Source organism: Moschus berezovskii, chromosome 7, assembly GCF_049115385.1.
Source record: "Moschus berezovskii isolate FMDL1 chromosome 7, NW_MosBer_1.0, whole genome shotgun sequence".
Lineage (NCBI taxonomy): Eukaryota > Metazoa > Chordata > Mammalia > Artiodactyla > Moschidae > Moschus > Moschus berezovskii.
In genome coordinates, this window is record NC_142466.1 from 96,771,454 (window position 1) to 96,786,342 (window position 14,889).

General features: G+C 39.3%; 1 long non-coding RNA gene across 1 annotated transcript in view; it reads right to left on the bottom strand.

The window, feature by feature from the left end:
- Positions 1 to 10,962, bottom strand: part of LOC148777424 (uncharacterized) — a 57,987-nt gene extending 47,025 nt beyond the window's left edge. Inside the window, exon 1 of the long non-coding RNA XR_016037775.1 lies at positions 10,837 to 10,962. This is a non-coding gene — a long non-coding RNA (uncharacterized LOC148777424). The remainder of the gene's footprint in view (positions 1 to 10,836) is intronic.
- Positions 10,963 to 14,889: the final 3,927 nt, after the last annotated feature.

Below are 14,889 nucleotides of genomic sequence, written 5' to 3' on the forward strand. Positions count from 1 at the left end.
ATTTAGAAATGTGTTGCTGCACTTACAAGTATTTAGAGCTTTTCCTTTTGTCTGTTATTGATATCTAATTTGATCCCATTGTGATCAAAGAAGACACTCTATGATTTCAATTTTTTTTTTAATTCATTGATTCTTTTATTTTATGGCCCAGGATATGGCCAGTCTTGGCAAATCACTTGAAAAAAATGTGTTTTATGTTTGTTGTATGTGGAGTGTTGTGTTATATACATCATTTATATTAAGTGAATTATTTGATATGCTAGGGGTGATGTCTATTATTTGATTTCTGGAAAATGCAATATTTACTGACATAAAATATATTATTATTCATACGACACACTTAAAACTAATTTAAAAAAGTATAAATGATACAAAGTAGTTCTTAAGCCACAGTAGAAGTAAATAAGAAATCAAAGGCAGAAAGGAAGCTAGAAGATCTCCAGTATTTGGAAATTAAGCTATATACTTCTCAGTAACACATGAGCGAAGAAAGAAGTCTCAACAGAAGTTTAAAAATGTTTTTAGATAAAGAAAAATGGAAACACAGCATATGAAAATGTGTGGGACTCAATGAAAGTAGCACTTAGAAGACTGCTGCTGCTAAGTCACTTCAGTCACGTCCGACCCTGTGTGACCCCATAGACGGAAGCCCACCAGGCTCCCCCATCCCTGGGATTCTCCAGGCAAGAACACTGGAGTGGGTTGCCATTTCCTTCTCCAATGTGTGAAAGTGAAAAGTGAAAGTGCAGTCGCTCAGTCGTGTCTGACCCTTAGCGACCCTACGGACTGCAGCCTACCAGGCTCCTCCGTCCACGGGATTTTCTAGGCAAGAGTACTGGAGTGGCTTGCCATTGCCTTCTCCGACTTAGAAGACTATATAATATTAAATACATATATTAAAAAGAGGAAAATATAAGAGAACAACCTAAGCATCTACCTTAGAACTAAGACACTAGATGAAGAAGAACAATTAAAGTCAAAAGCAAGGAAAAAGGAAAATATAAATATTAGAGCAGAAGTCAAGGAAATTGACCATTAAAAAAGACAGAGAAAAATCAACGAAGGAAAACCTGATTCTTTTTTAAAAATCAATAATATTGATGAAGCTCTCACCAGGATAATCAACTGAAGAAAAGAGAAAAGATATGTTACCATTATCAAAAATTAAAGAGGGACCATAACTAAAGATCCAGGTACATTGAAAACTTAAACAAGGGATACAATGAGCAACTATATAACTACAAATCTGATAATTTGGATGAAATGGATCAATTTCTTGAAAAACAAAAACTCACAGGAAGAGAAAAAGATCATTTGAATGGACTTGCCTCTATTAAAGAGAATGAATCAATAGTCAATAACCTCTCAAAGAGAAAGCACCAGACCCAAATGGGTTCAATGTTGAATCCTACCAGAGATTTAAGGGAAAAAATTATACCACTTCTCTACAATCTCTTCTAGAAAACAGAAGCAAAAGGAAAACTTCCTCACCCCTTCATTACTCTAACACCAACATCAGACAAACACATTACAAGAAAGAAAAAATAAAGGCTGATATTTCACCTATATCTTTATTTGAATATAGATACAAAAATCAATAAAATATTAGCAAATAAAATGCAACAATGTATAGAAAACATTTTATACCACAACCAAGAAGGACTTACACAAGACTGCTTTCACACTGGAAAATAAATAAATGTAATCCACTATATTCAAAGGCTAAAAAATAAAAATCATATGATCTATCAATTTATACAGAAAAAAATTGGCAAAATTCAACATTTGTTTGTGAATAAGATGCTTAGCACATTAGGAACAGAGAAGAACTTCCTCAGCTTGACAAAGAACATCATTTATTAAATTGGAATGCGATTGCCTTAGAGTATTGCCTTAGTTTCTGCTGTGCAATGAAGTGAATCAGCTATAGATAGATAGATAGATCCTCCTTGGGCCTCCTTCCCTCCATCCTACCCCCCTAGGTCATCACAGAGCACCATTACTTAGTTGGCTTATCTACCATATGCTTGATTTGGAGAAAATCTATATTTTCTGTATATGAGACTTTATCATTTGCAGGTGTTGCAAATATCTCCAAATCTGTGGTAGGCCTTTTAAACTCCAATGGTATTTTTTATTAGTTCAGTTCAGTTCAGTTCAGTCGTTCAGTCGTGTCCGACTCTTTGCGACCCCATGAATCACAGCACAGCAGGCCTCCCTATCCATCACCAACTCCCGGAGTTCACTCAAACCCATATATTCTTAAATTTAGAGTTTTCCAGGTGGTTCAGTTGTAAAGAATCCACTTATCAATGCAAGGGATGTAGGTTCCATCCCTGGGTCAGGATGATTCCCTGGAGAAGGAAATGGCAAACCACCTTGGTTACCTGATGCCAAGAGTTGACTCATTGGAAAAGACCCTGCTACTGGGAAAGACTGAAGGCAGAGAATGAGATGGTGAGATAGCATCACTGACTCAATGGACATGAGTTTGAGCAAACTCTGAGAGATGGTGGAGGACAGAGCAGCCTCGCATGCTATAGTCCATAGAATCTCAAAGAGTCAGACATGACTTAGTGACTGAACAACACAACTGTACAGAAATATGGTTAACTTCTTATGTTGATCTTTTATCCTGCAATTGTGCTAAACTCTCTAGGCTGCTAAACTCACTAGTGTTTTTTATATCCCTTGGAACCTTCTGTATAGACAATCATATCAGGTGCTTATAGACACAGCTCTATTTCTTCCTTTTCAGTCTGTATGATTTTAGTATTTTTTTGTTTTTGCCTTACCTTACTGGCTAGAATCTTTAGTACAGTGATAAATAAAAATGGTGACAGAAAATACCTTTGCCTGGATACTGACCTTAGGGAAAAAGAATCCCAGCTTTTATCATTAAGCATAATGCAATCTGTAAAACTTCTTGTAAATGCTTTTTTGGTTACATTTCCACATTTTGAAAGTAAGGTAAATGGATTTGTGGTTTTATTACATGCTTTTTTAGCATCAACTGAGATGGCCATCCTTTTCAATTCAGGTGATGTACTGAATTACATTAAAAAAAATATATTAACCCACCTGTATTCCACAAGGTGTTATTCTTTTTCATTGTCTTATCTTTGCTAACTTTTTAATCTTCATGTTTATGAGAAATGCTTGTAGTTATCTTGTAATATCTTTGTCTAGTTTAGATATGAGCGTAATGCTGTACTATTGACTGGGTCAGGAAGTGTTCATCCTCTTTTCTTTGGAAAAGTCTGTGTGGAACTGACATTCTTCCTTAAATGTTTAGAAGAATTCACAAATGGAGCCATGTTGGCTTAAATGGATTTTTTTGTGTGTGTGAGAAAGGTTTTTAACTACAGATTCTATTTAATAGTCATATGATTATTAAAGTTATCTGCTACTTATTGGATGAATTTTATTAGTTTGTCTGTTTCAAAGAATTTGTTTCATCTGAATCATTGAATTTTGGCATAAAGTTGTTCATAATATTGCTAAAATTTTCTTAGTGTCTGTAGGATCTTAGTGATAGACTCTTTAATTTCTGTTGTTCCTGATTTTATCTTCTCTTTTTTCCCTGATCGGTCAAGATATTAAATTATCAATTTTATTGATATTCTCTAAAACCTAGCTGAATTTGATTTTTCTCTATTGTTTCTGTTTTCTATAGCACTGATTTCTGTTCTTATCTTCCTCTCTTCTTTCTTCACCTTAATTTGTCCTTCTTCTCCTACTTTCTTAATGTAGAAACTTAGATCTTTGATGAGATTTTAAATCTAATACAGATTTAGCACTGTCTTACCTCATACTATAAATTTTAGGATAGCTTAGTTTCATTTTAATTCACCTCAAAATATTTTCTAATTTCCACTTTGGTTTATTCATGATCCACAGGTTATATAAAAGTATGTTGCTTAGTTTCCACATATTTGGGAATTAAAGATATATTTATGTTATTAATTTTTTATTAATAACAGAGAATGTTCTTTGATTTAAATTTGAGACTATTATGACCCAGAAGGTGGCAAATTATCTACAGACATTTGAAAAGATTGTGTATTCTCCTGCTTTTGAACATAGTGTTTTGTAGAAGGACATTAGGTCAGCTTAGTTGATAGTGCTGTTCAGATCTATATCTATAAGAAACTTCACTGAGATTTCAATAAGAATTGCATTAAATCTATGATCAACTTAAGGATAATTGGCAAATTTACTATCAATATTTTGAGTCTTTCAAATCATTAAAACAATGACTTATCATTTAATTAAATCTTCTTGGTTTCTGTCACCAGCACTTTATATTTTTTAGTATACAGGTTCTCTATATATTTTGTTAGATTTATACCTGTGTGTGTTAAGTCGCTCAGTCGTGTCCAACTCTTTGTGACCCATGGACTGTAGCCACCAGGTTCCTCTGTCCATGGGATTCTCCAGGCAAGAATACTGGAGTGGATTGCCATGCCCTCCTTCAGGGAATCTTCCTGACCCAGAGATAGAACCTGAGTCTCTTATGTCTCCTGCATTGGCAAGAGGGTTCTTTACCACTAACACCACTTGGGAAGCCCGTATTTATACCTAAGTACTGCATTTTTTTCAGTGATTGAAACTGGTATTTTTAGATTATGTTTTCTGAATATTCATTGTTATTATATAAATGCAGTTGAGTCTTGCATGTTGCTCTTGCAATGTTACTTAACTCATTTATTAGTTCTAGGTTTTTTGTAGATTTTTTATCTACAAAATACAATATATATAGATATACAGATAACCATGTCACCTGGAAATCATGATTTTATTCTTCCTTTAGAATTGGTGTGCCTTGTCCTTGCCATTTACAGTGTCTATAATTCCCAGTACTATAAAGAATAAGCGTAGTGACAGTGAACATTCTTGCCTTGCTCTCAGTTTTCAGGAGACAGCATTCAGTCTTCTATCATAAGGAATAGTGTGAACTGTAGCTTTTGCATAAATATTCTGTATCCATTTGAGTTAGTTCCTCTATATTCCAATCTTTCTGAGAAAGGGTTTTTATCATAAATTGCTGTGGGATTTGCAAAATAATGTTTTTGTGTCAGTTGATATTATCATATGATTTTTCTTCTTTGCCTGGTTGGTATGGTGAATTATATTTATTTTAGAACATTGAACCAAACTTGCACATATAAATCCCACTTGTTCATAGTATATAATTTTTTATACACTGCTGGATTTAGTTTGCTAATATTTTGTTATAGTAAATTCATGAAAGATATTGATCTTTCATGATATAGTTTTTCCATTTTCTGTCATTCTCTGATTTTGGTATCTAATCTAATTGTAAATGTGAGCTGGAAAAGTGCTGCCCTCCACTCCCGCCCCTCAACTCTCACGTGCCTGCTTCTCAGGAAGTTGCCCAGCAACACAGACAGCATCATCTTGCATATTTGAAAACACATCTGATACTAGAGAGGAAGGCCTAATGGTGGTAGCCTATCCAGACGTGGTTCCTACAGAGGCTCTGGCTCAGCAGCCACATTCTCTGATTTTGGTATCTAACTGACCTAATCAAATGAATTTAGGAAGTCTTCCCTCTGTTTTCTGGAAGCATTTGTATTAAAATTGTGTTAATTCATTAATTCATCTAAGTATTTAATAGAATTCAACAGTGAAACACATTAGCCTAGAGATTCCTTTTTAGGAGAGCTTTCAATCATGAATTCAATTTATTAAATCATTATAGAACTTGAGTTGGAGCAAGCTCTGGGAGTTGGCGATGAACAAGAAAGCCTGATGTGCTGCAGTCCACAATTGAGTGACTGAACTGAACTGATAGAACTATTCAGATTATTTGTTTCATTTGGTTGCTTTCTGGCAGCTTTAGGTTTTCAAGGAATTGGTCCATTTCTTCCAACTATTCCAATATTCAAATTTACAAGTATAAACTTATTCATAGTATTTCTTTGTTATCCTTATAATCCTTTTTAATGATTATAGGATTTTTAGTGGTAGTCCCATTTCATTCCTGATATTGGTGCAATCTCTTGCTAAACTTTTTTCAATTTTATTAATTTTTTAAAAGAATCAATCTTAAAATTCATTAGTTTTCTCTATTGTTTTCCTATTTTCAATTTCATTGGTTTCTACTCTGAACTTTATTATTGCCTCTCTTCTACTTGCTTTCAGGTCATTTTGCTCTTCTTTTTCAGTCTTGAGGCATGAACTTACATTTAGATATGAGACTTTCTCTTTTCTCATGTAAGCATGTAGTGTTAAGTTTCCTCTAAAGAGTTTTAATTATACCCTACATATTTTCATATATTTTTTTAAATGTCATTCATCATTTGGTTCTACTTTTTAAAAAGAAATTCCTTTGAGACTACCCCTTTAATCCATGGTTTATTCAGAAACATATTGTTTCATTTCCATATGTTTAGGGATTTTTCCTTTTGTCTGTGTTATTGATTTCTAGCTTGATTCCATTATGCCTACATAATACATTCTGTATGATTTCAATTATTTTAAATGTTTTAATATTGTTTTTTGGTCCAAGATACAGTCCATCTTTGTGAATATTCATGAGAATTTGAGAAAAGACGTGTATTCTTCTGCCATTGGATGGCGTATTCTATATACGCAAGTTAGATCCTGTTGGTAGATCCTATTTTTCATATCTATTTCCTTACTGACTTTCTCTCCAGTAGTTCTATTACTTGATAAGAAGTGGACATTGAAGTTCCCAATCATAATTTTGGCTTTGTCTATTTCTCCTTTAGTTCTATCAGTTTTTGCTACATGTATTTTGAAGCTCTGTTGTTTTTTGCATACATATTTAAAATTATGTCTTCCTTTTATCTTTATGTAATATTCCCCTTTGTCTTTATTTTCTTTGCTCTGGAATGTATATTATTGGCTATTAATACGGTCACTCATGCCTCTTTTTAAATTGATATTCTGTTGGCATGTCTTTTTCCATTCTTTTACTTTCAACCTATCTATGCTTATTGAATTTGAAGTGAATTTCTCATAAACAGCAGACAGATCATTTTAATCTACTTTTCCAAGCTTGCCTTGTAATTTTAATTGCTCTGAATAGCAGGGTCTGATGCAGCTCTTTGCAGTGGAATGTTGAATGTCCACCAATCAGGCTGCCATAGAGTCTTCAGGAAATGCCAAGGCTACCTCAAGCTGATTAGTGCCATTTATAATCTAGCTCAGAAATGCAACCTAACAATCTCCATCTGTTCTAGATTTGGAACTGTAAGCTTGAAATGTCATGATAATGACTTTCTTACCCAGCTACCCCTTGCCCCCCATTTGCCGATCTCTGAGGGAACTTTCCCCAGCATTACCAGATGGAATTCACCTTTTTTTCTCTTCAGTTTCCCAGGGAATACAGCATGCGATGTATTAGTTCAGATTTTGTCCTAAATCTGGAACTCATTTTATATAATCAGGCTCTCTGCTGTTTAACCCTTGAGTGCTGGCTCCCATAGAGTGGCAGTCCACGGCCAACATTATGGAGAGGTTTCTGGAGACTTGCAAGGTCACAGGGAAAGAAGGACTCACCATTTAATTTACACACTCCCTTCAGGGTCCCATGTAAGTGTCCCAAATGTGGGAAAGCTTTCCTGCCCATACCACACCGGAAACATTTCTCCCTTCTCTGAAGTATTACAGTATTATTTATACCACTTGTTTTGATAGTTTCTTCTAAATTAAAAATCATTCATTGATGGTCTTCTGGGTCCTTAGCACTCTTTTAGGGTTTAAAGTAATGGAGGGGGATAAGTTGGAAAAGGGCTTCCCAGGTGGCGCTAGTGATAAAGAACCCACCTGGCAATGCAGAAGACATAATAGACGCAGGTTTGGGAAGTTCCCCTGGAGGAGAGCATGGTAACCCACTCCAGTATCATTGCCTGGAGAATCCCACAGACAGAGGAGCCAGGCAGGCTACAGTCCATAGGGCCGCAAAGAGTCGGACACAACTGAAGTGACTTAGCATGCAAATATGCAAGTGGAAAACCCCCCCTAGCAGTGTCCTTGTGTCCCACACAGCTCAGATGAGGAGCAGGCACTCAGGTCATTCAATGATAGCTATAGTGAGCACTGGGCAGGTTGACAGAATGAGGTGAGGCTTCACACTATTCTTTTAATATCCTCCTAGTCAGTGTTCTTACAATGAAATTGCCGACTGCAGGCATGCTGTGAATGTTCACTGAGTGATTTGCTGAAAAACAGCTAGTATCAGTGTCCTCCAGAGGATCCTCTCTGATATCTTATACCACAGCCTACACTCCACACTAGGCATGGAGCTTCAAGCCTTCCCTGCCTGCATGTTCCACTCTGACCTAAGGTGGAGATCAGATGGTGGTGAGAGGCTGGATGCAGGCACAGACCAAGCATCCACAGAAATTGTCTCCTTGCAACCAACTGCACTCAGCCTTGAAGCTCATCTACCCCAGCTCCCAAGACTTCACCCCCATAAAAGGCACAAATATGAAAACAAAATAACTGGATGGAGTAATCAGATCGTTATGTACCCCTTCTCTGATTGACAAGGAAACAGAACCTCACTCTTACAGGTAAGACCCCTGAAGATCCTGAGAGACCAGGGAAACAAAAATGCCCATTCTCGTTACTTTCAATCTAGATCAAGCCCAGACATAAAATGAATACCCAGATACCAGTACTTCCAAAGGGGAAGAGAAAAGCATTCTTATTTTGATACTGAGAGGAAAAATTTTGTTCAATCTCCTTATAAAGAATGCAGTGAAAATTGTTGCCTCATTAACTTAATTCATGTACTAGAAAATGATCTGTACAGATCAAGTTGAATAACTTTAACTACCAGTCATTCAATGTGTTTACATTTTCTTTTCCTCTGAATTCAAGGTCCTAGAGCTCTGTATACAGACATGCCCTCTGTTCACCTACTCCGTACATTTTAAAAAGAGGTTCTGGGTCCTGTGTTGGTTGAAGTAGCTGGTTGAGTGTTGATGACATTGACTACAGAGATAGCTTTAATTTTGGCATCACCCAGTACCAGATGACCACAACAGGAAATCTGCCCAACAACCAAACCAAGGCCCCAGGAAACACAGACTTAAAAACTTGTATCTGAATTTTTGGGGCCAAAACTTTCTCAAAGGGGATTTTCACTGTCAAAAACTACCTCAAAGAAATGCAATTTCACATCTACATTCATATGTAAAATGGCAAAATGATTTTTTAAATGTCCTATAATTCAGTCTTTTCAACAAATGGTGCTGGAGTAATTGGACACGCATAGGCCAAAAAAGCAGCTTCCCACATGGTGCTAGTCGTAACAAATCCACCTGCCAATGTGGGAGACACAAGAGACATGGGTTCAGTCCCTGGATTAGGAAGATCCCCTGGAGTAGGAAACGGCAATCTACTCCAGTATTCTTGCCTGGAAAATCCCATGGACAGAGGACTACCGTCCTAGCGGGCTACAGTCCACAGGGTTACGAAGAGTTGGACGTGACTGAGCACACACATACAATACAATGTTTATAGAATATTGGGGAAAAAAACAAAAACGTTAAACCTCACACATTATATACTCCATAACTCAAAATGGGTAATAGGTTTAAACATAAAACATAAAGCTATAAAACTTTTAGAAAAAAAATACGAAAAAATCTTCAAGGCCGAGGGGTGGTGAATAGACATGACACCAAAAGCACAACCCATCAGAGGAAAATCTCAGTAAATCTGACTTTCTCAACAATAAGGACTTGGTCTGAGAAAACCCAGGTGAAGAGGATAAAAAGACAACCTACAGACTGGGAGAGAGAACTACAAAGCACACATCTGACAAAATAGAGAACATTAAAATTGAAATTCAACATTAAAAACAAAAGCAAATAATACAATAAAATATGAGCAAAAGGCATGACAAGACACTTCACTGAGGAGGATATAGATGGTAAAGAAGCACATGATTTTAAATATATAATATACAAATCTATCTGTGTTCTGCTGGGCTGTGCTTAGTCATTCAGTCATGTCCTACTCTTTGTGACCCTGTGGACTGTAGCCAGCCAGGCTCCTCTATCCATGGGAATTCTCCAGGCAAGAATACTGGAGTGCCATGCCCTCCTCCAGGGTATCTTCCCAACCCAGGGATCAAACCCAAGTCTTCCTCATTGCAGGTGGATTCTCTACCATCTGAGCCACCAGGGAAGCCCAAGAATATTGGAGTGGGTAGCCTATCCCTCCCCCAGGGAAACTTCCCAACCCAGGAATATAACTCAAGTCTTCCACATTGCAGGCCGATTCTTTCCCAGTTGTGTTACCAGGGAAGCCCCTTGTACATGGTACCAGTGTCAGTTTCCTGGTTTCTATATCGAACTATAGTTTCATACAACGTAACCTTCAAGGGAACCTGGGCAAAGAATGCATGCGGCCTCGCTCTATTGTTTTTGTAGCTTCCTGGAAAGTTATAATTATTTCAGAATTAAAAGTTTTCCCAAAACTCTCATATCCTGTAAGCATCATTAAAGTGGAATCTTATCTGTTCTGAAAACAACTGTAATTTGTTGAATTAGACCTCTTTTGGTGTTTTACAACTTGTCAAAGACAGGAAGCTTTGAGTTTAGAGGGCAGTGGCACCGAGTTTCCCCATTTGTTTATTCGTTAGACTTATTTTGGCAGAATTAATGTTTGAATCAGCATTAAGTTTGTATGGGCAACTGCTTTCCCATATGAATCTGGTTTATCATTTCTACAGACCTCGGGGCTGCCCCAGACAGAGTCCTACTCCACCCCCCCCACCCCCGCCCATTGACCAATGCAGGCAAGTGAAAAGAAAAAGTGAAAGGGGCTTACCTGGTAGCTCAGGTGGTAAAATCATTCTCCCAGGTGGCATTAGTGGTAAAGAACCCTCCTGCCAATGCAGGAGACTTGATGAGAACTGGGTTCCATCCCTGGGTCGGGAAGATCCCCTGGAGAAAGGAATGGCTACCCACTCCACGATTCTTGCCTGGAGAATTCCACGGACAGAGGAGCCTGGTGGGCTACAGTCCATGGGGTTGTAAAGAATCAGACACGACTGAGCGACTAATAGTGCCCCATACCCATCGGCCAATCCAAGTGATAACAGGGTTAAATACAAACTAGGCACAAGGTAGGGGTCAGGGCTGCTGAGATGCCAGGGTTGACACTGCCTTCTGCACCTGTGCTGGCCTTCCACATAGTCATGGTGGGGATGGTGAGCTGAAACCACAGACCGTGCTGTGGACGAGGAATTCGGGAGCAGTACAGGACTCTCTTCTTCCTCACGCTCTGCTAAAATAGCTCTCGTTATTTCTGTGAGGGGAGAACCAGAGCTTTGCTGGTTTCCAGTCCCATTTCCCCGGGCAAAGGACAGGGCGGGTGGGGGCTGCCTTCATGGCCTTCCACCCAGAATCCCAGACTTGGAATGTGCCATAGGTGGGTGGGGGAGGTGACGGACAGAGAGAGCGAGAAAGACGGAGAGAAACAGAGAGAGACAGGCTGGGGGTAGAGGGGTGAGCATTTGGGAGCGATTCATGGCTGTTTCTGACATGTGAGCGAATCAGGTCTTTAAACCTCACTTTCTGCATCAGTGAAGGGAAAGTGTTGGAATCACAACATGTAGCCTGAGAGCATCTGGCCTGAAAGCTCCTCACGCTTGTGAATGCTCCGCTTCGCAGTCCGCTGATGTTGATGCCCACTGGCATCACTTTTCCCGACCTGCCACAGCTAAGGCTCTAGCCTGCTTGCCACCAGAGGTCTCTGGGCCCTGACTCCAGAAAGCGGAACAAATCTCCATTCCTCTTGGCTGGCAGAGGCACGGGATTCCCTGGATAGGAGAATTGATTCATTGATCTTTTGTAGCTGATTCACAAAAAGAAAAATACTCCTGAGACTATGTTACAGCAAGAAGGCAGAAGAGCAGGAAATTATGTTCTGTGTCCTGTGTTTACGCTAAGTTATATCTGACACTCAGAGTCAGATACGGGAGGCGGAAACTGCAGAAACGGAACCACCGTTGACTGGGGGCCCCCTTGCACCATACTTGCCTATGGACCTTTCTGTATAGGTGAAAAATCAGGGAAGTATCACCTCCCCCAGACAATTTACAGGTGCCAACCCAGCACTCAGACACAGGGGTAACTAACTCAGTTCCTGGCCATCCAGCCTCGAACCACAGGCATGCCTGCTTCTACCCTGACACCAGCTTAAGGTGAAATGCATCATGATAACACCCAAATCATACTTGCAGATGAGACCCTCTCCCAGCCTCGATTCTAACCTCACCAGGAGTGGCTTTTATATCGGGACCATTTTCTGCTTCCCAGAACAAGTTTCCAACACAGCAAGCTTGAGCAGAGACACTTCCACTTCACTCTTGTTACAAGTCCTGGTTCCCAGGCACTTCCAAGATCTCTTTTTCATGTTTAGACTTCAATCCCTTCATGGGAATATTACAACAGAGAGCCTGGCCTATAATTATGGAAACCCCAAATGGAAATGTTTCCATTAGAACCGGCCCCAGATAAACCGCTTATTCTTTTAGACAAACATTATCTGGCAGAGGATGGGGTGAACTAGAGTAGAGGCACAGGGTTTGGGGCCTTTCCACACAAAATCCCAGACCCAGTTCACAGGCTAAGTCCTGCTTTCAGTTTTTCAATCCCTGAGCTCTGCTGGAATTGGAGAAGTTCTTCAACCTAGTGTTTGAAGTCACTAAATTCCAAGTTCAGCTTCATTCTCCCCACACATCAAAGGGTTTCCAACAGTCCAGCTCTTCTTCCAAACTAGCAGCTCACAGAAGTGTTTACTGAAGAAGAAAAGTGAATCAGGAAACAGCTGTGCCAAAAGGCCCAGCGCTGTGTCCCCTGGGGGTCACACTTGGCCATCTGTATCTCCTCTTATAGATAATCTCTCTGGTTCTCAGAGAAGCAGCCCATTAACTCCAACAGCTGGGAAAATGATGGAAACCATCTTTTTTAAAAAATTCTTATTATGCAGTGTTTATGTTCCAGGATCCGGGGAGACTTTAGATTGTTGACCTTTTACCAGCCGTCTGAGCCCAAAAGCATGGGTGCTGGGAACTTGAATGGGGCCTCACTCTTACTACACTGACCCCAGGCAGGTTCACAGAGAGCTGGCTTAAACCAGGGATGTGTGTATACTGACTGGCGAGTGGCTTGATGTAATCTTTTAGTTGGTTTATAATTTAGATGCAGTGACTGCATAAGGTCTGGTCCAGTTTCTTGCAGCAAAGTTTCCCTGCAGAGTGTTCCAGAAACTCAACAGTTACAGGAGAACTTTCTTCACCTCACAGCATCCAAAGCATGTGGGCTGGGGGTTCGTTAGGAGGCTCTGGTTCTAGAATGAAATATTCCAAATACCATCCCCCATACCATACATATGGAAAGTGTGTATCTTTTGCACAAGCCTCTTCATCCATCTCCCTTACTCTGAAGTTACAGTAGAGGGGGGTTTCCCATAAAGCAGAAATAATGAAGCCCATAATAACTCTGATTTCTCCCGGCTCGGTTCAGCTACTCTGCTTTAAATCCCAGATGGACTGAAAGTCTCTGTTTAAAAAACTAAATGCAGGACAGGATGCTGGGTCATGGGGGCTCTGACTGAGTATAAAAAAATAATAAACTTTTAAGGAAAGTCATATTTTCCCTTTCAAAGAAAATCAATTTCACAGAAAAGTCGACTCACAATTTTTTACATGATAACATTTCCAAAGCTGCTTCAGAACCTTTCCACTTATATTTTTGATGTTTGTGTGGAGAGCTAGATCTGGGTTGCTGTCAGCATGGAAACGTATTTATTTCAGAAATGGTAAATCTATTTCATATTTCACCTCTTCACACTTAATGCAATTTTTTAGATTCTAAAGGTTTGAAAGCATGACTTATTTGTTTTAAAGGAAGCTTCATATTTCTCTCTGAAAGATGATATTTTCATATGAATTTTGGCATATGAAGTGATAGTCAGACCTAAAAGCAGAGGGACATGTGCATTTCCCAATCGGCTGCCCCTAAAAGGAGAGTGATGGACACTAAGTCAGTGAATAAGGTGGACACTGTGGGCTCTTCAGTCTGGGGAACCTTCTTTCCTTTATCTCTGTCTCCTCTTTGAAGCTCTGGCTCTAAAGGAGATGGCTAAGGTCACAGTAAAACTTCCAATGGCGAGGTTCTTGGTGGCTTGCACCTTGCCCTTATTAACCCAGTTAGTGGAGTTGACATTGCATGGCCAAACAAAACAAACACACACAGCAGCTGTCAGAACCCCGCTCTTTCCTGCCCAGTGAATCTCTGCTCTAAGTGTTGTAATAAAAATAACTTCTAAAAAGGGTCCTTAATGAGAGAAAGACCTCATGTTCCAGGATTTAAGAAATTAAAGCACAAAACATACTTCAAGAATGTTTTGCAGTTTAAGATGGGATGGAGATAGAGAACCATAGAATTTTATAACTAGAAGGGAGCATATACATTACTTTCTCTTTCTAAAGATGAAAAAACTGAGATACCAGCATCTGAGATACCAGGAACCCAGCATGAGAGTGCTGGGTACCAAGAGAGAGAAAGCCATGGTCCATAACTCTTCATTGAGTAGGACAAGACTCAAAGTGGGGAAATGCCCACGTTGTTTATGGTTCCTGACCGCACCTTGAAATCTGGATTATTTGAGGTAGATTGTATTTCTCAAAAATGGCCACAGTGATGCTTCCAGAACCCACTGCTCCTAGCAAGAGGTGAGCCCAAGGTTGGAGGAAAGAAAAGTGAAAGTGAAGTCACTTTCACAGTCGTGTCCGACTCTTTGCGACCCCATGGACGGTAGCCTACTAGGCTCCGCGGTCCCTGGGATTCTCCAGGCAAGAATACTGGAGTGGGT